Genomic DNA, 24,826 nt, shown 5'->3' with positions numbered 1-24,826 from the left:
CTTTTTAAAAACATCATCTTCACTTCTGGGGAAGTCTAGGCCTGAACAAATACTCACATGGACCTCCCAAAAACTGCAAATTCAGGTCATAATGAGTTGGATGGGACTGGTGACAATGTGTTTGGAGAACCAAAGGTTGGGTCAAGCAAAATTCTGAAGTTAGCAGAGCATTTTTGCACCTAAATTCCCTCAGGAACAGAAGGGAAATACTGTCACATACACCTTTATGTACTTTGTGACTCCCATTGCTGAATCCCTCAAGACTTTGGTTCTTCTGGAGTTAAAAGTTAGGCTCTTCCTTTAATTTTCCAAGCTCACATAATAGAAAATAAGACATTAACTGTCTTATTTTGTGGCTTTTTCCCATTGCCTGAAACACAAAATTCAGGCCAGGTTTTGGTACGGGTGGGAGAAATGGGAAAGTATGGAGGAAAAAGAACAACAAAGTTCAGTCATGCAAAACATCAAAATCCTTTTTTAACTTTTTTTTTTTTTTAATTGAAACTCAAAATTTCTGTGAAGAATTTGCCATGGGACAATAGCTGTGTTTTGGTGGTGACATCTGTGCCATGCACAGAGCTGACAGTCACAACTGAGACATCTCCAACCACAGACACCAAACCTTCCTGCCCACACTGCACCTGAAATTGCACTGGGAGGCCTCAGAAATCCCACAGGATTCCAACCAATCTCCAGTTGCCTTGGAAGTGTAATTAACTGCAATTGTCTTTTTGATTTTATCTCCATTTTCTCAGGTTCTGGGCAATTTGGGAAAGCTCTCTGTGTACCTACAGGTGAGAATGCACACCAGAGCATGCACCTACTTGTCTGGAGCTAACAACTTCCCAGTGGATCTGCTTTTCTCAGGGCCTCCTTGGAGAATGAAACTTAGGGAAGAAGCCCATCCTTTGGGAAATTCTCCTTCTTATCCTGTAAAGTCGCTGATAAAAAGATTTCTGGTCCTGCTGGTGATATGAGCTCCAATCAAGGGAGTGCTCAAACTCAGCTTGCCTCCTCTAGGCTCAAGCTCTGTGCTTCCCACAAGGTTTTCTGACAAATTGTTCTCACAGGGATTTAAAAAAAAAAGATGCTGACCTGGCCCTTGCAGTAAGAAAGAGATTTTCCTTCCTTCTCTACATAAATTTTATAGTTTCCTAAAAAAAAATAGAAAGAAGGGATTCAGAGAGAGCAAAGGGGAACCCATACAGAAAAAAAAGGGGAAAGTTTGACCTGGGTCAAGGGGTAATTGATACTCCAGGCTACAGCTTCATCCATTTTAAAAGAATCACAAAATCAGGGGATGGTTTCAGGGAACACCCAGGCTGGAAGGGGTTTGGAGCAACCTGGTCTAGTGGAGGATGTCCTTGTGTTGGAAGCAGATGGTCTCTAAAGTCCCTTCCAATCCAAAGCATTTCATGATTTTATGACAATTCTTGCCCCTGTAAGGAAGGTTCAGCACTAGTTTTATTCAAAAATACAGACTGGGTGTAGTCAATGAGTTGGGAGAAATCCACCTAAAAAATTAAGAGAGCTGTTTCAGTCTGAAAAACTTCCCTAGTCAGTGGAAAATTCAGCTCTGCTACAAAGTCAGGGGGAAGTTTCTGAGCCAGCCTAGGCAGGAGTTTGCTCGTACACCCCAATGAGAAAGGCCAAGAATGAAGCATCTGAACACAGCCCTGCCAAAACCTCCCTGGTTTTATCATCCTGAGTTCAAACCCAGACCTCCTGTCCTGCTGTTCACACTGCACACAGAAAGGTTTCCAAGAAATGTTTCTTGGCAGCAATCCCAAAACACCCAGCTTCCGACCCGCTGCCGGGAGCAGAGGTGGCTTCTCTCTGGATTCTGAAAGCTGAATTTCTAAAGAAATTCCAGCATTTCTGAACAAGGCTCTTGATTTTTCTCAAACAAAACTATTTCTGTGAGCCTAATTCAGGGCTGGTGGTCTTAAAATCTGGAGAAGATGATCCTGCCCACATTCCCATTTCAGGTTTTGCATGGCATCAGGAATGCTTCCCCCCTACCCTTCCTGTAAACCTGCTGGAATCATGAAAATTATTATGATGGAAAATGTGTGAACCCAGATTTTAGAAGGAATTTCTTGACTCTGAGAGTGGTGAGGCCCTGGCACAGGGTGCCCAGAGTGGCTGTGGCTGCCCCTGGATCCCTGGAAGTGTCCAAGGCCAGGCTGGACAGGGCTTGGAGCAGCCTGGGATGGTGGAAGGTGTCCCTGCCCATGGCAGGGGTGGGATGAGATGACCTTTAAAGAACCTTTCCAACCATTCCCACTCTCTGGCAGTGGGTCTGTTCCTACCTCCCACCCTCCCTCCCCTCCTCCAGTAATGCATTTTAAACCAATTTTGATTTGAGACCACCATGATCTCTACTCAGAGGTGCCACCAGAGCTGGGAGCACAAAGATGTCCACGATCCCAAGGTTTCCAATTGCACAAGAAGAACCTTTTTAGGGTATAATCAACATTTCAGATCTAAATTCAGAAGTCTTCTCACCTGTGCTCTGCAAACACAGGCTCCCAGGCTCTGCTGCTCTGCCTGAGCTGGAATTAATGTGTAACACTGGTGAAAGAGCTGACAAAAAGAAGACAGTAACTTGTGACAAGTGAATGTGACCAGTGCAAACAAAGCCCAGAAATCTGAGTGGGCAGCTTTGTATGGGCTTCATGCATCACTTTTACCCCCCATAATCCAAATGTGAATGCTCTGGCCCTGTGACACCAATCAGGAAGTGATGGATAATGAAACACAAGCAGAAATGGGTGCACAAGCCCTTCCAGCTCCCATCAGCTGCTTCACAACCCCCATTTTAGAGAGAGAAAAAACATTCAGCCCAAAATGTCTTTCCAGTAGTGCACAGGAGTCAAGAGGCTCTGGGTATGATGGACACCTCACACTCCATCTCTGAATGCCCCCTAGAATCCCACACCACATGAGGTGGTGAACATGTCCCATGACCTCAGGGTGGACTTTGCTGTCTTATTCCAAAAGGTCTCTGTTGGAGAAGCTGCTGTTTAATCCAAATTTTAAAAGGAAGGTGCTGAGGACTATTTCATTTCAGCCAACAGAGTCACATCCACATGGAGCTTCATCATGCCAGACAAACCACTCACACACAAACAGTTTTGGTGGGACCATTTCACCTGGCCACTCACAGCAGCCATTTCAGCCCATGGCCACTGCTCTTCATGTGGCTCCAGGCACATCCTGCCAATCCCAGCAGCTCCAGGATTCCAGCTGGCCACTGAATTCCAACCCCAAAGAGCTCAGAAGCCCTGATAGGCACATCCAAGCTCTTGCTTCTCTAAAAAAATCCTTTTCTTATACTAGCAAAAACTTCAAAATAAATGGAGTTTATTCTATTAATGTTTATGCTGAGCATCATATATTAATTAATTCTGAGACTTCAGTCTCATTGAATTTCATAATTTTCTGGGATCAGCTATAGAGAAAGCAGGCACCAAAGACAAAGTCTTTCTCCTAGGACAGCTGGCCACTACTCAGTCAATTACAATCATAGAATACCCTGAGTTGGAAGGGACCCACAAGAATCATCCAAGTCCAACTCCTGGCCCTGCACAGGACAACCCTAATTACTGGGATTCATTCAGCTGTTGACCTCAAGAGGAGTTTTCCCCAAATCAAAAAGTGAATAAGAAAAAAAATTTTAAAAACCAACTTAAAAATACAGGTAACAAAATACAACATGAAATTCAGTGAAGTACAGAGAGGAACACACACAAACAAATCTGAAACTCACTGCTAAATATCACACAGATTCCAAGGGAAGGATTTAGTCAACCCTCTAAGTTAGGATTGGCTTCAGCTTGGCACTGAGGTATCAAATCAGATTTGCAATGAGTTCAAAGAATTTTCATAGGAAACCATAAATTGGTTGAGTTTGTGAAGCAAGCAGTGTCAGCTGGACCCTGTGTGGAGGCTTTAAGGAAATATCAAACCACAAATACAAACTACTTCTCCAGACAGGCTGAACCTGTGAAAGCCACAGCAACAAGCAATGCTTGAGGAAAAGACCTTGTTGATACAAATCCCCAGGTTTCACAGGCACATCTCCCTTTGCTACTCCAGCAGCACCATCCCAGCACTGAATCCACTTGGGTTGGAACGAGTCCTTCCAAACACCCAACAAGAAATCTTACAGTAGGGTTTTTCTTTTTAATTTTTAAAAGCATTCTTCAATCTTTTTTCCACAGGTTAGACCACGGGAAGAACTTTGACCAGAAAAACTTCCCACAAACTCCCTGATGGATGTTGGGTTTTAATTCACCAATGTCCTGAGTAACACTTCTTACTCTGGAACCTTTCTTTTTACTCCATGGCCTTCCTTTCCTCAAAAAGAGTCTGGGCTTTTTCTTTCCCCCCTCCTTTATAAATCATTCATGCAAGAATTCGTGACCATCTGCATCAAAGTAAGAATATATTTCAGTCTAATACTAGTTCAGTATACTTTAGTCTAATACTGGTTTGTCTAGACAACAAAAAGAAATTTATTAAAAATCCTCTTCAAATTAGTGCAAATATTGATGCCCAAACTCTACTTATGACACAACCCAGAAGTTTCAAAAATGAAAGATTCTTTAAAGTAAATGAAGAGAAAACACTGGATTTATCCAAGTTTGCACCAAAACAAAGCCAACACTAAGAAGACTGCTCTCATTAGGATTGAACAAGGGAATTGAGTGCAGATTTCTCCTTGTAGGACTGAGGGATGTGAATCCATGAGGAAGCTGTAGTACCCTCTGGAACCTCCAAAGGCTGCAGCAGCACCAGCTCCACACCCCACACATCTCATCCATGCCCCTACTGTACCTTGAAAGGGACGTTCATTCACCTCTTCACCTCCCCGACGCAACAGCCAAAGCTTTTTCTGATTCAAACCAAACCAGGAGGATGAGGAGCACACAATCAATCCTTGTTAAGGCTGATGATTATTCTCAAAGCACCCTGGAAGAGAGGGAACACCCAGTGAGTGGCTTGTGCCAGGGTGAAACAGCCTTTTTCTGCCCCAAATGCTTGGGTTCTGTTCTTAATGAGTGAGATTGTCCCATTAAACTGAGATTGTCCCAGCCATTAATGTAGTCCTCATATAAAATAAATTTATCCAAGTATTCCAAGCTCAGATGGAGGAAAACCAGCTTGCAGAAGACAGGGAGATGGTCAAGGAGAAGACTGAGGACCACAGCTCACATTTCAGGGAATAACCCACAGCCTGCTAATACAGCAGTAGTTAATTAACAACAAAAAATGAATCTTAAATTGTTCTGTTTTGCAGAGAGGACACCAAAGAACACACACCACTTGGCCTGAAGCTGGAATGATCTCATTTTCTGCAAGACTTTACATCCAAATCTAGATTGCTGCCTTAAAAATGCCCTTATTTTTGGAGAGGAAAGTGAAGGTTTGTGGGCAGGAGCCAGGTACTCATCAGGCCAGCCAGCACCAGTGGGAAGAGAGGACAAACCTCTGGACAGCACAAACCCTTCTGGAGGCCTGGAACAGGGGAAGGTGCCATCAAAGGCTCCTCTGCTCATGAAAACAGCCCCAAGGTGGAATTAGAAATGTATCAGTTAAAGCATCTACAGGAGTGAGAGTGGCTCCTCTGGAGCTGTGGGTATGTTGGCAAGACAGGAAAACAATATTCCACCAGGCTGGGGGAGAGACAAGTGAATTATTCCCTTGGCAACCACTTCATGGGGCTTGGTTCTCTCCTCAGTTATTCATATTTGGCTCCTCAGTTACTTTCCGTAGGACTCCTCCAGTTTTAGATCTCATTTTCAAGTTGGTTACATCTATATATTGTGCAAAGCACAAAAAGGCAAGGTGCATTTTTGAAGGTGAGTCTAAAACAGCTGAAACCACCTGGAGTGTGGGAACATCTGACAAAATTCAATGGCCTCCTCGATGGAGCAAGAGGAAAGCTGATGCTCTTTGTTCTAATGCTTTATTAGGCATTAAAGCCTCACACAGAATGAGCACCCAAACCACCCACCCACAGCAAAGGCAGCAGCAGAACCGATGCTCCAACAGCTGTCACAGACACATTTTATGAAAAATCCTTTCCTTAGGATTTTTTGTCCTGAGAAGCTGAGAGGCCTCAGGAATGAAATGTAACCAATGGTTATCTGCTGCTGTGGAATGCAACAGGTGCATCTGGGATTGGTTCATGTGGTTGTTTCTAATTAATGGCCAATCACAGTCAGCTGGCTCAGACTCTCTGTCCGAGACACAAGCCTTTGTTATCATTCCATTCTTTTCCTATTCTTAGCCAGCCTTCTGATGAAATCCTTTCTTCTATTCTTTTAGTGTAGTTTTAATATAATATACATCATAAAATAATAAATCAGCCTTCTGAAACATGGAGTCAGATCCTCGTCTCTTCCCTCATCCTGGGACCCCTGTGAACACGGTCACAAACAGCAGCTTCCAGGTGTCCCTTAAACATTCTGGTGAAGGTGATGGAGACTGCCAGGCTAGAGAGCACCACTGAAAAAACCAATATCCTCACATCCAACATCCCTGGAAGTGTCCAAGGCTAGGCTGGATGAGGATTGGAGCAACCTGGTTTAGTTGAAGTTGTCCCTACAACTCGTCTTGGAACTAAATCGTCTTGAAGATCCCTTCCAACCCAAACCATTCTGTGTTTCTATGAATTTATTTTAAGTTGGAGAAAGGAGATCCATTCTGCAGACACAGGGAAGGAGCAGCAGAGCATCTTCTCCCTGGTGGTGCAGCAGTGCTCCCTGGACACCCACTCCATTCCCCAAGAAATCACCCAGCCTGCTCACGGCCATGTGGATTCCCAATCCGGCTCTGCAGCAAAACAGGCTCCCTCTAATTATCCCCCAGCCTGATGACATCTGAATGGTGGAACAGAAGCATGGCAGAGACACAAAATGAGAGAGTGTGAAAACAAGCCTGTCTCCTTTCTCTGCTCACACCGCAGGTCCCAAGCGCACGAGGACTCGCTCCCGCCTGAGTCATTCCCAGCAACGCTTCCCAACACTCAGAATTCCCACGCAGGAGGCTTTTCTGGCAAAATTATTTAAAGATGAGAGGCCAGCAAGAGCCACTCTGGGACTGGAAGGAGCAAGAGTGATGAGAAGGATCAGTTGTGTCTGTGGAGCCTTATTAGAAGTAATTTATATGCAAGTAAAACAAATATTCCCCCCCACTTTTCCAGGAAAATGCTGAATTCCATAGTAATTTACACGCTTTCCAATCTCATTGAGTTCAGAGGGATTGCCTGCAGTAGGAATCACCAAGCTGTGGCCTCCCAGCAGTAGAGTAATCCCCTCATATTCCCCCTTTCAAAAGCCCCATCATCCAACCAGGTGCTGCAGCTCAGGCCCCGTGAGCTGAGTTCCAGCCCTGCAGCAACACTTCTCCTCTCCCTGCAAAATCCTGGGAAGGGGGGGAAAGGGAAATAAAAATCTGATTATGGAAATGCCTCGTGGAGTGTGGCTGAGCTGGGGAGAGAGAGGCCTGAAGCCTCTTTCCACCTAATTAAATCCAGATCCAAAAGCTGTTCTGATCCAAGTGCATTAAGTATTTTTGTTAGGAAGGGCAGGGATAAATGAACTCCTAACTCTGGCCCTAATTTTTTTTTTTCATTGTTGTTTGAATTCTCCCACTTCCTACGATTTCAGTGTTTCTCTGTGATAAAGAGGAGCTCTGGCTGGCTCATCTGCCCCTTTTCTCCATGGCATCTGGGCAGATGCTCCCCCCAGCCAAGCTCTTCAAAACCACAGGATCTGCTTCTGCATTTACAAATATTGGTGCAAAAGGTAACTGCTGACCCCACTCTTTTGTCACAGCTGTTATTTACAGCACCACCAGCATGCTAGAGAGATGATAATAAATGTTTAATGGTCCACTAAACACCAAGGGCTTTATCTCCAGCCCATTTCCAAGCCTGATCAAATAAAATAATCCTTTGTATGTCTGTCTGCCACTTCCTTGGCTTCCTGTGGGATGGGAAGAGATGGACAGGGCTGCTCTATATTCAGACATATAAATATAGAGAAAAAGGGCTTAGTTATAGGGACATAAATGTTTTCCCTGCTTCCATATCAATTCTTTGCTCCCAGAAGGTCAGGACTATCCCCCAACCTGCTGGACCTCAACTTCTATATAATACAGAAATGCAGGCAGCATCTGCCTCTAGGATCCAATGCAGCAGTTATAAATAACAGGAATATTACACAGAGGAAGTGGGGAATATGTGGAGGAAGTTGAGAGAAGAATCATCCACTTACACACTGGGCAGATAAACCACTTCCTCAGATGTGAAATGGAAGATCTATTCCTCCTCCAATTATAGCTGTGGGTCCATTACTCAATATTCCCTCCTCATGCAAGTCTTACTTATCTCACAGAGCCTCATCTCTCCCAGATGACACTGTAAATGAGTCATTTGACACATTAAAGTGAGGCAGTTAGGGTTTTATTATGCTATTACACATCACTGTGACAAGCTTCCCTAAAGACCTGATCCTAAATCACAGCCCAATTCTGGTTTGGAAAACTGATCCTAAATCACAGCCCAATTCTGGTCTAAATCACAGTCCAGTTGTGGTCTGGGAAACTGGTCCTAAATCATACTCCCATTCTGGTTTGGGAGAAACTGATCCTAAATCCCAGTCCAGTTCTGGTTTGGGATAAACTGGTCCTAAATCCCAGTCCAGTTCTGGTTTGGGAGAAACTGATGCTAAACCACAGTCCAGTTCTGGTTTGGGAAACTGGTCCTAAATCCCAGTCCAGTTCTGGTCTAAATCACAGTCCAATTGTGGTCTGGGAAACTGGTCCTAAATCACAGTCCAATTCTGGTTTGGGAGAAACTGGTCCTAAATCCCAGTCCAGTTCTGGTTTGGGATAAACTGGTCCTAAATCCCAGTCCAGTTCCGGTTTGGGAAATTGATCCTAAACCACAGTCCAGTTCTGGTTTGGGAATGGGAAACTGGTCCTAAATCCCAGTCCAGTTCTGGTTTGGGAGATTGATCCCAAATCACAGTCCAGTTCTGGTTTGGGAACCTCACAGAACCCAGAGAAATGGGAAAAAGCCACCTGGACTCTGCAGGTGAGACCTCCCCCATGTAGGGTTGCACCTATTCAGTACACAGGCTCCAGGAGCCACACCTGTTCCACAGCTCTCCAGACCATGTTCAAGGTTTGATTTCTTTTTTCCAGCCTCCAAAAGAGCCCCAAAATCAAGTCCTGGCACTGGTGAGGTCATCTGATCCAGCCAAAGGCACCTGATTCCACCAACACCAGCACGTCTTGGCTCAGATGATGGGAGAGACGAGAGACCTGCTTCCCAGTTTGATCTGGTCAGACTGGAGGGTCTTCTAGGGCTGATCCATGCAGAAGATGAGGGATCAGGGCAGGATTATGTAAACTAAGGCTCCAGGCCAAAATAAAGGAGCCTGGAGGCAGGGCTGTCATCAGGGCGTAGCTCAGCTGTGCCTCCACCACTGCACCAGCCCTTCCCTCCCTCCTCCCCTCCCTCCCTGGGACATTTTCACTCAGCACGGCCAGGACACTCTTGCAGAGGGTGTTTGAAACTCCCAGAGCTGCCAAAAAAAGGTCCAATTAAAGGCCAGTGAGAGCTCATCAGAAATCCAGCCCAGCGAACCGCAGCCCTGCTCAGCTGCCTTTCTGGGTGAACCCAAAAAATCCTGCAAGCAAAGACCTCCCAGCAATTACACCCAAAAGGTTTCCTGTCTCTGCAAGAATCTTTGTTTGCTTTGGGTTTTAGTGGTAGATGGGAGCACAGACTACAACTTGTGGGAGATAGGTTATTGCTGCTAAAGCAAAGAGCTTTTTTCCTTCCCTCCCTGAACAGACAGAGCACTAAAAAATGCTGCTCTGAAACAGCTTGGTCCTGCATTCACAGATGGCAGCAAAAATTAGCATTATTTATCAGTGGCTTTAGTCACTTTTTAAAAGAAAAGCAGATAAAGGAAGACATGCACCTGAATTAAAAGCTCCTTGCTCTTTCTTTTGCAGCTAATACTTTAAAAAAGCGTTTTGTAGAGATTTAGGAAACCACACTTGAAAAAACCCACCAAACATTTACCCAAGAAGGAGAATGAAAACAAGCAGAACAATAAGAGTCACGGAAGTTTGCTCTGAGGAGACAGCTGGGAAGGTGAAAGGAGGAAACAAGCAAAGAAAACACATAGCATAAAGATAGAAATGAATCTAAAACAGCAAGAGAAGAATTATTAAGCCATTTTACATTCTTACAGCAAAGGAGATGTGATCACACAGTGCTGTTCCATTTGTGCACAAGTCACACCCCTGCAGAGGGCTCAGCCCAGCCCTGCATCTCCTGAGGACCTTGAGCTCTGTGTCTCAGAGTGGTGGAGGTGAGAAGGAACTTCTGGAGATTGTCTGCTCCAGCTGCCTGCCCAGCAGGGTCACACAGAGCCAGCTGCCCATGACTGCAGACAGATAAATGCCGAATATTCCCAAAGATGGAGACCCCACAACATCCCTGGGCAATTTGTGCCAGCACCTGGTGACCCCCACAGCCAAAATGTGTTCCCTGCTGTTCAGAGGGACCCTCCTGTGGTCAGTGTGTGCCCACAGCCCCTTGTCCTGTCCCTGGCCACCCCTGGCAAGAGCCTGGCTCTGTCCTCTCTGCACCCTCCCTGCCGGTGTGCATGGACAGGGATGAGGCCCCAGAACCTTCTCTTGTCCTTCTGAGCAGTCCCAGCTCTCCCAGCCCTTTCTGGAACCTTCTCTTCTCCTTCTGAGCAGTCCCAGCTCTCCCAGCCCTTCCTCAGGGCAGAGATGCTCCAGTCCCCTCCCTGGGCTGTCCCCAGTCTGTCCATGTCCCTCCTGTCCTGGGACCCAGGCCAGCACTGTGCTTTTTGGGCATTTTGTTTGATGTCCAGCAGGATTCCCAGGTCCTTTCCTGTCCAGCTCCTTCCCAGCACAAACTGGTGAGGAATTGCAGGGAAACAGCAAATGCAGGAAAGAAAAACACTTGTAAACCTCTACAAAATCTGCTGTCAGACAGGGAAGCTCATCACTAAAGAGCTTAGTTCAGATGAAGGACAAATAAAAAAAGGCACAGAGAGCATCATATGATAAATAGGCATCATTTTCTCCAGCAGTGAAGCCTGTCCTCACTGCAAGAACTTGCCATTTCCTCCCAGCACAAATGGATTACTCATGGACAGAGAAGTCAGGAACAAAATTAACTCTTGGAGCTCAGTGTGTCCTAGGAGATGAGCTCAATCCCAGCCTGCTCCTTCCTCCACAGCACCCAGAGCAGGAGCCTGGTGTGGCCTCTTTGATTGCTTCCATCACCACAATAATTACTTTAATTTTTAGCTTCTTGATTTTGGCAGAGATTCTCTTAAAAGCCGAAGGAAGAGCAATTAAATGAGAGAATTAAGTGAAATAAGGTGCCAGCAGGGTTTGGTGTCTGTCCCTCTTCCCTTAAGTGGGGTGGAAGATGAAGTGCTCAGCACGTGGGGTCCTGAGAAAGCCTCCAAAGGGAGGCAACCCTCAGAAGAGATCCAAAAAGCCTTTTTCTTAATAGAAATAATCTAGAACTTGCCAAAAACCCCTAAATCCTGCAGGACTGGCAGGATGGAGCTTTGACTTCAGCTCCCAGATGGGCTTAGCAGTACAAATCCACTTCCCACAGCCCAGGGAAAGCAACCCCAAATCTATTTTGTCCTTCCTGTGGTGCTGAGCAGCCAGAATGAGAGTCACTCCTGCAGAAAGCACAGAGTGAGCTGATTTATGGACTTACCAAGGAGGGAAGCTCTGATCAGGGTCCTTTTTCTCAGGGTTCTCATGTGTTTTACATGAGGTGCTCACTGAGGAGTCCACAAGCTGCCCATGATGATGAGGAGGGACAGGACACAATTCCTTCCCTTTTATGTTATCACCTGCTCAGGTTTGGGTGGCAAGGAGGGGCTCAGCACCTCTGTTCCACACAGGCAGACACTGCTGCAGGTTTCTCACCAAGGATCAAAGCAAAGAGAACCCAACACCTCCACCAGCAGCAGCTCAAGAAGCTCCCAGTGTTGGCTGCCCAGAATCCTGGGATCACAGTCCTCATCCTAATTGATTTTATTTTTTTTTTTTTTTAAGAATATAATCATCAAAAATTGTCTCTTGCTGGAAGGCTAACAGCTGCATGACAGCCACATTCCAAGTTCTCTACTCATTCATGAATTCAAAAGTCAGGCTGAGCAGATGCACCATTAAGTCCAGTTTCCCTATTTTTGACAACACATGTAATTATCCCCAACTTCAGAGACACAAACTACTCCTGGAGAAGTGACTTGTCAAACAAGGAGATGACAGAGGCAGCAACAAGAGCCCACTCACCCTGCCACTGGTCTCATGTCTCACAAAATAATTGCCTTCCCACCCAGAACTAAAGGTTACAACCACAGAGAAAATGAGTCAAGCCGGAAAGACATATTTAAAAAATGGGAAAAAAAATGGAACAAAAAAAGTTTTATGAAAACACACCAGCATGTGTAAGACAGGAGGGAGACCATTTCTGCATTGCACCTTGTTTGCTCATGCTTTGTCTCAGCTGCCAACCACAAATTAAGTATCTCAGTTCAAACTTTGCTCATCTGGTACCTTTAATACTTACTCAGTCACTAGAAACTGAACATCTGTTTTGCTTTGAGGCTTTCTGCAGTGACTCAATGTTATCTGCAGTGCTGGACTGCTGAACATGAGTATTCCTGAGGTTTTTTCACCCCCTCACCCCACTCCTAGCAACAGGGCTTCTTGCTTTGGGAAGGAATCAGCTGACAAAGTTGGGTTATAAAATCATTACAGCTTGACACGAGTTGAGGAGGAAGGGCAGGACACAGAGAAATTTCATCCTCAGCTGGAAACAGCCCAGCTGAGATGTCCACCAGTGTGTACCTGAGTGCCACAGCTCCCTGGGATCGATACCCCTTTGGCTCCCAGGCTCTGGAGAAGCAGCAACCTCCTGCTGTGTTTACAGCCAGCTCGATAAACTCAACACAATTAAAATCCCTCCAGCAACCTCTCAGCGTGTGCACCCCCCGCCCCCAGGGCTGTGAGCAATCCCAAAGCTTTATTTGGGATTTAACCTCCGGGCACTGCAGAGAGCTCAGCAGCACATCTTCATCAGCAGGGAGGTTCCCAAGGTGGAGGAATAGCTCTGGGAAGAGGATGCAGCAGCAGGAAATATCCCAGCACCCAGGGACCCAATTAAGGGGCTGACAGAAGCCACCAGCATCCCATTAGCAGGGTACACACTGTGCCTGCACAAAGGCATGCCACGCCTGGGAAAAGGACTTCAAGGATAACATATTCTGAGTGTGTGTGCCAGGGAAGAGCCTGGACATGGTCATCATCTTGTCCTGCTGTAAGAGAAGGGATCTGGGCAGTATCCAAGCCAGCCCATTGTTAAAAGTCATTTCCCTGCTGTGTGTGCAGGGATGATCGTGCTGCTCCTTCAGGGAGTGGGAATTTTCCCTGGAAGGGCATCAGACAAAGGAAATCCACAGGTCTTCCCCTTCACCTCACCAAATGGTGGCCATAAAACAGAGCCAGGTGTCAGAAAGGGTTCTCAGGGTGGCTTTATGGGGTTTCAGAGAAACACAGAATATCCTGAACTCAAAGGGACCCAGGCAGGGATGATTGAATGCAACTCCTGTTTCACCATCTCCCACCTCAGAGATGGGCACACACACAATCACCCAGGCTCTAAAGGACCTCCAAGACAACTGAGTCCAATCTGTGACCCATCATCACCCTGTCAACCAGACCACAGCACTGAGTACCACATCCAGTGTTCCCCTGAGCACCTCCAGGGATGGGGACTCCAGCACCCCCCTAGGCAGTCCAGTCCAGTGTTTTATCACATTTTCTGTGAGGAATTTCCTCCTAATGACCAACCTGAACCTCCACTGGAGCAGCTAGAGACTGTAAGGGGCTCACTCAAAGGGTTTTTATAGCCCACTTCACCCTTACATACAGATAAAGGGCACTGGCACTGAGGATTCAGAATTTAACCTGCTGGAAGATAAAGGTTCAAAGGGATATCTGAGAAAATCCCTATTTCTGGCTCCCACCCCAGCACTGGAAAAGGCTTCTCTCTCTTTCAGTGAAATTGTAAAGCTGAGTGTGCACAGGGGCAGCCTGACACTGTCCCATCAGGCACAACAGACCCCATCTGAGATCTGCTTAACTCAGTAACTCCAAGAGCAATCAGCAGCAGGTCTAGGAAGCAAGGTCAGACCCACACCAGTCTGTACCATTTCCTCTCCAGAACATTTCCCAGTCTTCAGCACTGACTGTTTCTACCCAGGGATCTTTACACCTTCCTTCCACCAGTTTATCCAGTCACCTTCCTGATCCATGTCAGTTTTTAAGCATCCTACAGAAAGCAGCAGCATAGAATAAGAAGCTGGGGCTGCCCCTGGATCCCTGCAAGTGTCCAAGACCAGGCTGAATGGGGCTTGGAGCACCCTGGGATAGTGCAAGGTGTCCCAGCCCATGGCAGGGTTTGGAACAAGTTGATTTTTAAGTCCCTTCCAACTCAAACCATTCTGTGGTTCTGTGATTAACCCATGGAAATTCTTACAAACACTGACAGTACACAGGGGGAGGATGTGCTACCAGGACAGCACCATCAACACCCAAAATTCTGATTCCCAGAGCTCACAAAACTCCTCTGAGTCCTCTCCCCAAAGTTTTTACAGTGCTAACACACAGCACAATGAACAAGTGCTGCCATGCAGCTCTCAGGGATTCAAACTGGGCTCCTCATTAGAGGCTCTGCGGGCAGCGAAGCAGCAGAACTGGTTTGGAAAGGAGAAAAGGAAAGAAAGCACAGATGACTCTGATAACATGTCTAATTAATAAAGCATAAACGAGACAGGCTGGTTCAGGCTGCATGTCCCATCTGCTCTGCCTTCAGCCAGGATGGTTCCCATCCCCAAAAGCACAGGTTTCCATGCAGATATTCCCACATGCTGGCAAGACAAAGATGTGCCTTCAGCAGCCCAGCACACAAGCTCTGCTCTGGCATTCCTGCACATCCCTGAGTTCCTTTCTTTTAGGAAAATAAAAAAAACCAGGAGTGCCCAGCATGCAAAGCATGGTCTGGGACACCAAGGCCATATCCCAGAGACCAAACACTAGAGTTTGGGATGAGTTTGCCATAACTTCATGGTCATCAGTCTTCTGTGACCTAACCTACCATTAAAGCTTTATCCCAACATAGTTAATATGTTTTAAGCTCTGCTTTAAGCAACTCTGCAATCAAGTTGTGTGAATTTCTACAATGTAAATGCTGATTTATAAAGATTTATTTGAAGACCTGACAGCTCCCTAAGGCCAGCAGTTGAGTTATGATTCTAGAAGTTGAGGTTCAGACAAGGTCTTGATCTCTGCATCTTTCTGGTCCTCCTTTTGAAAAAAATAAGCAGAGAAGACACACACAGTAGAGTTCTGGTAGTGGGAAACATCCAGACACTCTCACAGTTGTGCATCCAGGCCCTAAGAGCTTCAACAAAAGAAAAAGAGAGAAACAAAAGGGAGCAACAGGAAACTGGTGGTCAAGCGGTGCTGATAGTCCTGGTGCTTTGTGAGGATAGGCTGACTCATTCTCCCCAGTTCAAAACCCAAACAACACCAACACCAGCCAGGCTGCTGGAGGTGGGAGTTCATAGTTTTTTTCAGGTTTCATTGCTATGGGTGGATTTAATGAAAATGGAAAGCTTTCAGGGAGGGTAAACCCTTCAGAGGCAGAGAGGAAGGTACAGTCAGTTCTGGAGAAGCTTCTCCTGCATCATTTCATTCATGGCCACACCAGCTGAAAAACCAGCAAGAGTCAGGCTCTGAAAAGATAATGTGTTCTATTCTTTTTCAAAAAATGGGACTGAATGAGCAAGGTTCTGTTGGGGAAGTCCACATGATGACATAGAAGAAAGAAACCAGCCTGCTGTTCCAGCCAGCCAAATGGGGAACAGCAAGGCTTTACTAGAGGAAAACCTTGAGGAACTTGGATGCAAACAAGCTCATCTCCACCTGGGAAGCCAAGATCCTTCCACTGCCTTCTGTGAACATGATAAAGGTCTGATCTGCACTTGAGGAAGGACCAGGGAGGATGTGCCACAGCAGAAGCATCCCTGGCCCAAGCCACCGGGCTCCAAATGTGATTTTCTTCAACACTGCTACATCCAACCTCTGTAGCTTGTTCCAGCCCAGCTCCTGTCCCCACACCCCTCAAAATCCAACAATAACCAGTAATAAACAAGCAATAAACAGTGGGGAGCTCCTGCTTTGTAAATCAGTTGCCACATCGAGGACGGTCACGTATCGCAACGTCAGAGAACAACAACACGGTGATGGTGAAACCCTACAGCAGAGATTTGTTCTCCAGACTCAAAACTAAATCCAGACAGCTCATGTGGGTGGCTGGAACTTCATCCCAGGAAAGCCAACCAACACAGGAAGCCTTAGCTGCACTGGAATATTCAAGATTTCAGGCAAACTACTTAAAAGCAAGCAGTTCTCCTCAGGAAATGGACAATGAGTTGCTGGCAGCATCCTGGAAGCCTTTCCTCTGACAAAGAGCTGCTTACTGAGGAATGGAGCTAACTCAGGTACAGGCACAAAATAAAAGGCAGAAGTTGAACTGGAACTTGCTGACTAAGCTGAGCTGGGCCAGGGGGGCAGGGGAGATCCAGGCAGCAGGCAATGCTCTGCAATAGGCACAGAAACAAGTTTCCAGGGGAGCATGTTGCTTTTAAGTCAGCTGCATGAGATCATCTTGTCCCCTTGAGTATGTTGTTTCCTAATATTTTGCCCAGACCAATCACAAATGTCAGAAGCAGTGATTGGGTCTGTTGGTTTGGGTTTTATTTTTTTTTTTTTTGGATTACCTTGAGTCCCTGCAGAGCCTGTTGAGGATGAGAATTATAGACCCTGTTCTGTCTTTCACATTACAAATGCAATTACCTCTGCAGCCTGATTGCAGTGTCTCCTGTCAGGAGTGATTCTGCAAGAGGCTGGAAGAACAGCTTGCCTTTCAAAGGGAGTTAGGAATATTCCTGCAAGTCCTTCCATGCCCTGTGGTCACGTGCTGGTGAAATTTAAGAAAAGCATGTGCAGTCCCAAGGGAAAAGCATCCCTTGGAGAAAGCTGTTCTTACAGCCTTCAAAAAAGGATGTGATGAAATGCCCTTGCAACATACAAAACTTCCTGGGCAAAAATCTGATTCTTCCTGCTTTTCAATCCTCCTACCCAGAGAAAGAAGGAAAAATGTCATTGTAAGATGATTTTGAGTGGGAAGGGGCAGTTTGGAGATGGGCAGGCTTGTCCTACCTGGGTGCAAGAGCTGTGGGACTGAACAAAGCAAGAGATAACCCTAAGGTCAGTTGGACTGCTCTTTCTAAAGCAAAAATCTGATTCTTCTTGCTTTTCAATCCTCTCACCCAGAGAATGAAGAAAAAATTTCAGTGTGAGATGATTTTGAGTAGGAAGGGGCAGTTTGGAGATGGGCAGGCTTGTCCTACCTGAGTGCAAGAGCTGTGGGACTGAGCAAAGCAAGAGAGGATAGCACTAAGGTCAGTTGGACTGCTCTCTCTAAAGGCAGCAAGCATCTTGGATTTGTCCCCTGGATAACTGCAAGTGGAAATTAGCACTACAAGCTGGAAACATCTGGAGATAGGGTGTTAAACAAGATAGTGTTGGTGGGCCACATCTGGCTCCCACATTTTCCTTTCAGCCTAGCCAGAGGCAGGAGTCAGGCATGCAGGACATGCAGCAGAGCTGGGAACTCTGTGCTGGATGATCACAGAGGCCACTGCCACCAGGTGAGAGCTCCCTTCTCCTCCAAGCCCTCCCAGAACCAGCTGTGCCAGGCTCTGTGTCAGCCCCAGTGGGACACAGCTCTGCCAGGCCAGGCTGCTGTGCCAGAGCACGCCAGGGTAAGCAAGCTGAGCTGCCTTACTCACCACCAGACATGGTCCAACACGTGCAGGAAGGAGAGAACAGAAAAATCAACTCTCCAAAACAACACCAGCTCCATCTTACATCAGCTCACCCCTGCCATGAAACAACTCAGCAGCTCTTTGCACCTTCATTTCCTTTTGGCACCAGGGCAGCAGCACTCCCTGCTCCCTGGAGGGGCCAGTGCTGCTGCACCAGGGCCACAGAGAACACCCAAATTTGGACAAGACAGGGCTTGACCCCCCAATTATTAAGCAGGAAGTAAGAATGTTAGGTGTAGATGTTAATGGTGAAAGAGGCACAGCTGACACTAAGGTGAAAGGAAGGTTGGAAGACAGGACTGAAAGAGTTTGCATTGGATATTAGGGAGAAATTATTCCCTGGGAGGGTGGTGAGGCACTGGCACGAGTTGTCCAGGCTGTCCCATCCCTGGAAGTGTCCAAGGCCAGGCTGAATGAGGCTTGGAGCAATCTGGTCTATGGAAGGTGTCCCTGCTTGTGGCAGGGGTTGGAATGGGATGGTCTTAAAGGATCCCAACCCAAACCATTCAGTGATTCTGTGACAAAACCACTGAGCTCAGCTCACAGCACTTGAAGTCAAAGATCACAAGGTTTCACAGCTTATTATCAAACATGGAAGTCCCTGCAGGATTCTAGGAAAAAAATTAAGTGCTGCTTCCTCAGCTGCCCATTACCTCAAGTGGGCTGAATGAGCCCCATTTCTGAGGGAATAAATCCCATTTGGACCAAGCAAAAGGGAACTGGAGTGGGAAGTGGTCAGCATCCCTAGGCACATCAGACCTGTTCTCCAAGCAAGAGACTCCAGGCTTAGGGCATTTCAAAAGCCAGCATTTCTCAACAAGTGTGGAAGCACTGACTCCTCCTTTCATTTCACATCCATCCCCTTTTCCCTGGGGACAGCAGGCAGCCTGGTGTGCCACAATGGGAATAACCCCAGTCCCTCATCAGGCACCAAATCTGCGAGCAAGGCAGGCTTTGATAAATGGGAGGAGGGTGGGGAGTGAAGGAATGTTCATGGAAGAGAGCTTGCAGAAGACAGGAATATTAAAGAGTTTCAACTCTGCAGCCAGGAAACACTTAACAAATAGGCATCTTTGCACTCAAAGCTGCTAAAAAACAACCCTACCCAGAGGAAAGAAAAATAACAGATGTGAGAATTAAGTGGCCAAGTGTTTGGTGTGTGATTTTGTCCACAAAGACCATTCAGGGGACAGGTTTTGGATGTTTGTGGCTTTTAGGCCAGGTTGGAGGGGCTTGGAGCAACCTGGTCTAGTGGAAGGTGTCCCTGATGGTTGGAATAGTTGGTCTTTAAGGTTTTTCCAACCTAAACCATTCCATGAACAGCAGCAACACTTGGGAGCTCTCTGGCACAAAGCTTCTGAGGTGCCTGTTCAACATGGCTGGGCTCTGACAAAATTCAGTACAAACAAGAAGGTTTTTCTCAAGTCATCATTTTTGTGTTGCTTCCAAAACTGAGACCTGCACGAGCTCAGTGTCTCCATCTGGCACATCTGCAGTGCTGGAGCTCAGGATGCTGCAATTCTGGGTGCCAGGGCATGGGGGGAGAAGGGAGAGTTTGGCAAGGCCAAACTCAAGAGTTTGAAGGCCAAGAAGGACGGAGGAGATAATCCAAAAAGTAATGAATTTAGCTCCAGAATAAGATGGACCAAAATTGCTCCCAAAAATAAATTCAAGTGGCTCTTAGTAGCAAGAACAGATTTAACCATCACATTCATTTTCAGTTCCTCTCCCCCAAACCATCATTCCCAATGTTCCTCAGGCCTCTTGTTTCTCTCTGGAGGTAGATCCAAGGAGCTCTGCAACCTGGGGGTCAGATCCAGGATGGAAATGGCTGAGAATGTCTGAAGGGAGAACGTAGTCCAAATGTTTTGAAAGCTTTGGAGTGTTTTATTCAATGTTTTGACTGTTTCAAAGTAAAATCAGGGCCCAGCTTCTAAAATATATATGAAGTAAAACCATCAGCAATGGGAAAAAATTATTCTAATGTAACATCCAACAGCACAGTTTGACAGGGTCATTTGGAGCTGCACATCAAGTGACCACAGGCACACTGGGATAGCCACAGATGCTTCAGAACTGGCTGAAGAGCCACAGGAGGGTCACTGCAAGAGCCTCCTACAGGAAGGACACAAAATTCCATCCTGTCTTTGGCAAAATCCACTGTTACCCACCTGAGAGCTGGCCCAGGGATGGAACTTGGTAGCCCAAGTCCAAAGGTGGGTTTGTGCCACAGCACCTGCCAAGGCTTGACACAGGATTGGTTCTCCAAAACACCCACCAAAATTCATTAATCCAGTGGCTGAACTCTGAATCTCTCCAGGGCAGAGCCTGTGGGACCTTAAATAAGGATTTCAGTCAGGACAGGGAGAGACACAGAGGCCTGAGCTCTGCATTCCAGGTGCTCCCTTGGGAAGTGTGACAGCATCCCAAAGGAGCTGAGCTGCCATTTGTCACCTCCAGAGCAAAACAATCCTCCTGGGAGTGCCCTGTGCCAACAGCTCAGTCCTGCCAGAGAAGACAAAGCTCAAGGAATGCTTGAAGAGGTGTCACATTCACATTTTCTGGAAAAATCCCTTTGCCCAGGATTTTTCTCCTGGGAAGCTGAGAAAGCTCAGAGAAAAAGGAAAACAATTCTGATCTCATTTGCTTCTCCTGTGTTGTGCTCACATCTGGAATGTGTTTGGAGATTGTTTACCCACAGGTGATTGTTTCATTGGATTCTGCTGGGAGTTGTTTTCGCTCTTTGGCCAATCAGGGCCAAGCTGTGTCAGGACTCTGGAGAGAGTCAGGAGTTTTCATTATTATCTTTTTAGCATTCTGTAAGTATCCTTTCTGTATTCTTTAGTATAGTTTAGTATAGCATTCTTTAATATAATATAGTATCATAAAATAATAAATGAGCCTTCTGAGAACATGGAGTCAGATTCATCATTCCTGCCTTCATCTGGGGGGAACACAAATACAATAAAAAGGTCAGCAACAATTCCTGTAACAGGCAAAATGGAAAAAAAAAAAAAGTGGAAGTGGCAATTCTGTTCCTACCCATGGGCTTGGGATCTGATGGCAGGGCTGGGAGCCTGCCTGAAATCCCATTTTGGAGGGGGGACATGGAATGCACTGCCACCACCATCCAAGGGGCTGGAAGCAGCTGAAGTGGCACAGAAAGTGCTGGATGTGGGATGGGACCAGCCACAGACATGCTGAGCCTGGCAGAGGTGACCTTTCCATGCTGGATTGAACAGCCTGGAATAACAACGTGCACCTATGGAAACTGGTACTGCACTACCCCCCTGTCCTTCATTAGTTAATTACTGACATTTCTGCAACTCCACTGCCTTAAGGAAGCAGCAGGGGAGGGAGAATTCAATATTAAATATAAAGAAGTTATCTCAGCTGGGCAGGGATACCTTCTCTGGCACAGGGCTTCAGGAACTCCAAGTTCCTTAAATCCATGGCACTTTTCTTGGCCTGTGGGGCACTGAACAGCCCAAAATGAATCCCCCTGCACACACAGAGCATCGTGAGTTCTCTAAAAGGATGAATCCTTAAAAGCTTCAAAACACAATTTTAAAGATTCTCTCCCAAACTGAGTCAAATTGTAGAGAGAGAGATTTGGAGATTTGCACCCTTCAAACACAAGAGAAGCTGTGGCTGCCCCTGGATCCCTGGAAGTGCCCAAGGCCAGGTTGGACAGAACTTGGAGCAACATGGGATGGTGGAAGGTGTCCCTGCCCATGGCAGGGATTGGAACCAGATGGTTTTTAGGGTCCCTTCCAACCCAAACCATTCCATGATTCAATGATTTTATGAAACTCTGGCATTCTGGGCAGCAAAAGGCAGGAACTTGTTTTGTACAGCAGAGACACTTTAAACTGATTGAACTCCAAGACTGGTGTTCTGGTCTGCTGTCATGTCACCTCCAGTGAAGCCACAGCCACCAAGCCAGACCCCACCTCTCAAGGCCCTCTTTCCACAGCAGCTAAACACACTCATCTCCAAAGATCCCACGCTGGGAACTCTGAATCCATCCTACAAAAATCAAACCATTCCAAATAACCCATGCCAAAGCAGCTGAGCGAGTATTGAGCAACTGCAAAGTTCCTGGCTTCCTTAAGACACTCATGATCTTGCAGTAACTTCAGAAAACCCCAGTGAATGGGTCAGTTCCTGGGTTGGGATGTGGGGGAGCTCAGTTTTCCCAGCACTGCTGAGGCTGTCCAGGAGCCCTGGCTGAAGTTTCCAGGCAGTTATCAACAAGTTCCTGCCTTTTGCTGCTGCCTAAGAATGCCAGAGTTTCACAGAATCACTGAATCATGGAATGGTCTGGGTTGGAAGGGACCCTAAAGAAGGGACCCATCTGGTTCCAGCCAGACCTGGTGTGGCTCATCCCTGAAGCACTTTTTCCCCTCAGGACTTTCCACCTCTCCCATCCCCTTGTGCACAGAGTTAGTTCCTCATTCTCTCTCCACAAACAAGAGCAATTGGCAGAGCACAAATTCAGTTTCTCAGCCCTGAAGTTCAAAAGAGGGGTTTGTTCAGTGCCTGGGTTTCCGGGCTTTGCTCCAAGGGGGTTGGAGAGGGAATGGAAATGATGTTTTGGGAGATCCTAACTGCACATGGAGTAATTCCCCAGGACAAGGCAGGCTCCAAGATCTGCCAGCATCCAGCCTACAATTCCTCTTGCACTTGGGACTGAACCTTTATCAAAAATGATAAGCAGAAATGACCTGGGTGATGAGTGAAGGGCTTTGTTCACGTTTGCAGAGAACAAGAGCCATGAATCTCCTACCAGCTGCTGAGCTTGTGTCTCAACAAGCACGGATCTGCAGGACACTGAGCACCCTCAGACCCCCCTGATGTGGGCAATGGAGCTGGGGAAGGGTCTGGAGCTCCAGGAGAGGCTGAGGGAGCTGGGCAGGGGCTCAGCCTGGAGCAAGGGAGGCTCAGGGGGGCCCTTGTGGCTCTGCACAGCTCCTGACAGGAGGGGACAGCCGGGGGGGTTGGGCTGTGCTCCAGGGAACAGGGACAGGAGCAGAGGGAACGGCCTCAGGCTGGGCCAGGGGAGCTTTAGATTGGATATTTGGGGAAATTTCATCATGGAAAGGGTGATCAGGCATTGGCACAGCTGCCCAGGGCAGTGGTGGAGTCCCCATCCCTGGAGGGATTTAGAAGCCATGTGGATGTGGCACTTGGGGACATGGTCAGTGGTGGCCTTGGCAGTGCTGGGGGAATGGTTGGACTGGATGATCTCAGAGGGCTTTTCCAACCCAAACAATTCCATGATTCTCTGATACACAGAGAATGGAGACCAAGCAGCACCTGGCAAGATCAGGTCCAGCAAAGTGGTTTAATAAACACTGACTTAAAGCTCCACCTAAACCACCCTGTGTGCTGGGCAGAGGGGCCCTGCAGGGAATGCAGCAGCTCTGGAAAGAGAAAAGAGCTTGCAGGGGATGCTGCTGGGGCTGCAGCCCCTCCATGCAGAAGGCACCACCCTCCCAGCACGTGCCAGCTCCCCTCAGCCTCTCCTGCAGCAGCATCAGATGCTCCATCCCATGCTGCTCACTCAGCTGTGCCACAGAGGAAACGGGGACTGAGGGCTCCCAGGTTCCCCTTTTCTGGCTGCAAACAGGATAAGCTCCAGCTGAGGATGTATCCTTTTAAAGCAGCTCCCTGCATTTCACAATTTATCTTCAAGTTTCTACAAGAAGAGGGCAACATATGGGAAGTTACATAAACTCAAACAACCCCTCCAGAATATCATGGGAAAAAAAAGGCAAATACCTCTGCACAGGCACAGAAGTTGCTCTAAAACATTTTAAGGGAAGTGAGGAGTAAATCCATCATTATAGCAGGGATAAAACCTGGACACAAGAAGCAGTATCAGATACTCAGGTGCCTCCACAGCCTCTCCTGGGTGGATCAGATGTGTCACCTTTGTGGAAGATGCACCTGCAGCCCTGGCTGAGGGACATGAGGTCTCACAAGGACCCTCACAACAGCCACCAAGAGGGATTAAGACACTTGGAGACCCTCCAAAGCATCCTAAATGCTGATGGATCCCAGCTCAGACAGCCACCAGGTTTGTCATCCTTTGAGGAGCCTCAGCTGAAGGAGGGATGAGAGATGAAAAACCATGATTGCACCTTTTATTTACCTCTCAGGAGAGCAGACATTCACCTTAGCCCTTCCACAGCTGCTTTTCTCTCTCAGCTAGCCTTTTCCTGTTCTATTATCCCTGGTTTTATTCATTTGGATGTTGGATTCTGGGAGGCCAGACCTGCACAGCCAGAGCTGAAGCACAGGCCTGGTTCAAGCACAAATGGCTGGGTCACAGATTTCACCTCCAAGTACCTGCTGGAGTCAAAAAATAACCCTCACACCACCACTGAAGGCCAAGACAGGTATAAAAAGATGAAAAATGAGCTGGCTGGATACAACTCCCTGGCAGAAGGCTGGAGCCAGGTGGGGATCAGACTCTGCTCCCAGGGAACAGGGACAGGACAGAAGGAAACAGCCTTAAGTTGCACCAGGGGAAGTTTAGATTGGATATAAGGGAGAATTTCTTCATGGAAAGGGTTATCAAGCACACTCCTAGATAAGATTAGAAAATAATTGAACCTCTCTAATCCTAGTCTCAATATCTAAAGACAAGCTGCTGCCACCAAGTCACCCAAAGATGCCACCTGGCATTTTCACCCTGCCACCAGAACGAGGATGCAAATTCTACACAGCAACTGGGATTAAAAACATCTATTTGCCTGTAGCCAAATAGGTTT

General features: G+C 47.0%; 1 protein-coding gene across 2 annotated transcripts in view; it reads right to left on the bottom strand.

Moving 5' to 3' along the window:
• The window catches only part of PTPRA (protein tyrosine phosphatase receptor type A), a 128,275-nt gene that overhangs the window by 94,004 nt on the left and 9,445 nt on the right, over positions 1-24,826 (bottom strand). For both annotated transcript variants that reach the window (XM_066548786.1, XM_066548787.1), the window contains exon 2: positions 4,843-4,977. The gene's annotated coding sequence lies outside the window, so the exon portion shown is untranslated. The remainder of the gene's footprint in view (positions 1-4,842; positions 4,978-24,826) is intronic.

Source organism: Molothrus aeneus, chromosome 4, assembly GCF_037042795.1.
Source record: "Molothrus aeneus isolate 106 chromosome 4, BPBGC_Maene_1.0, whole genome shotgun sequence".
NCBI classification, from domain to species: domain Eukaryota; kingdom Metazoa; phylum Chordata; class Aves; order Passeriformes; family Icteridae; genus Molothrus; species Molothrus aeneus.
The sequence above is the reverse complement of the archived record's forward strand: the minus strand, read 5'-3'. Positions and strand labels throughout refer to the sequence as shown.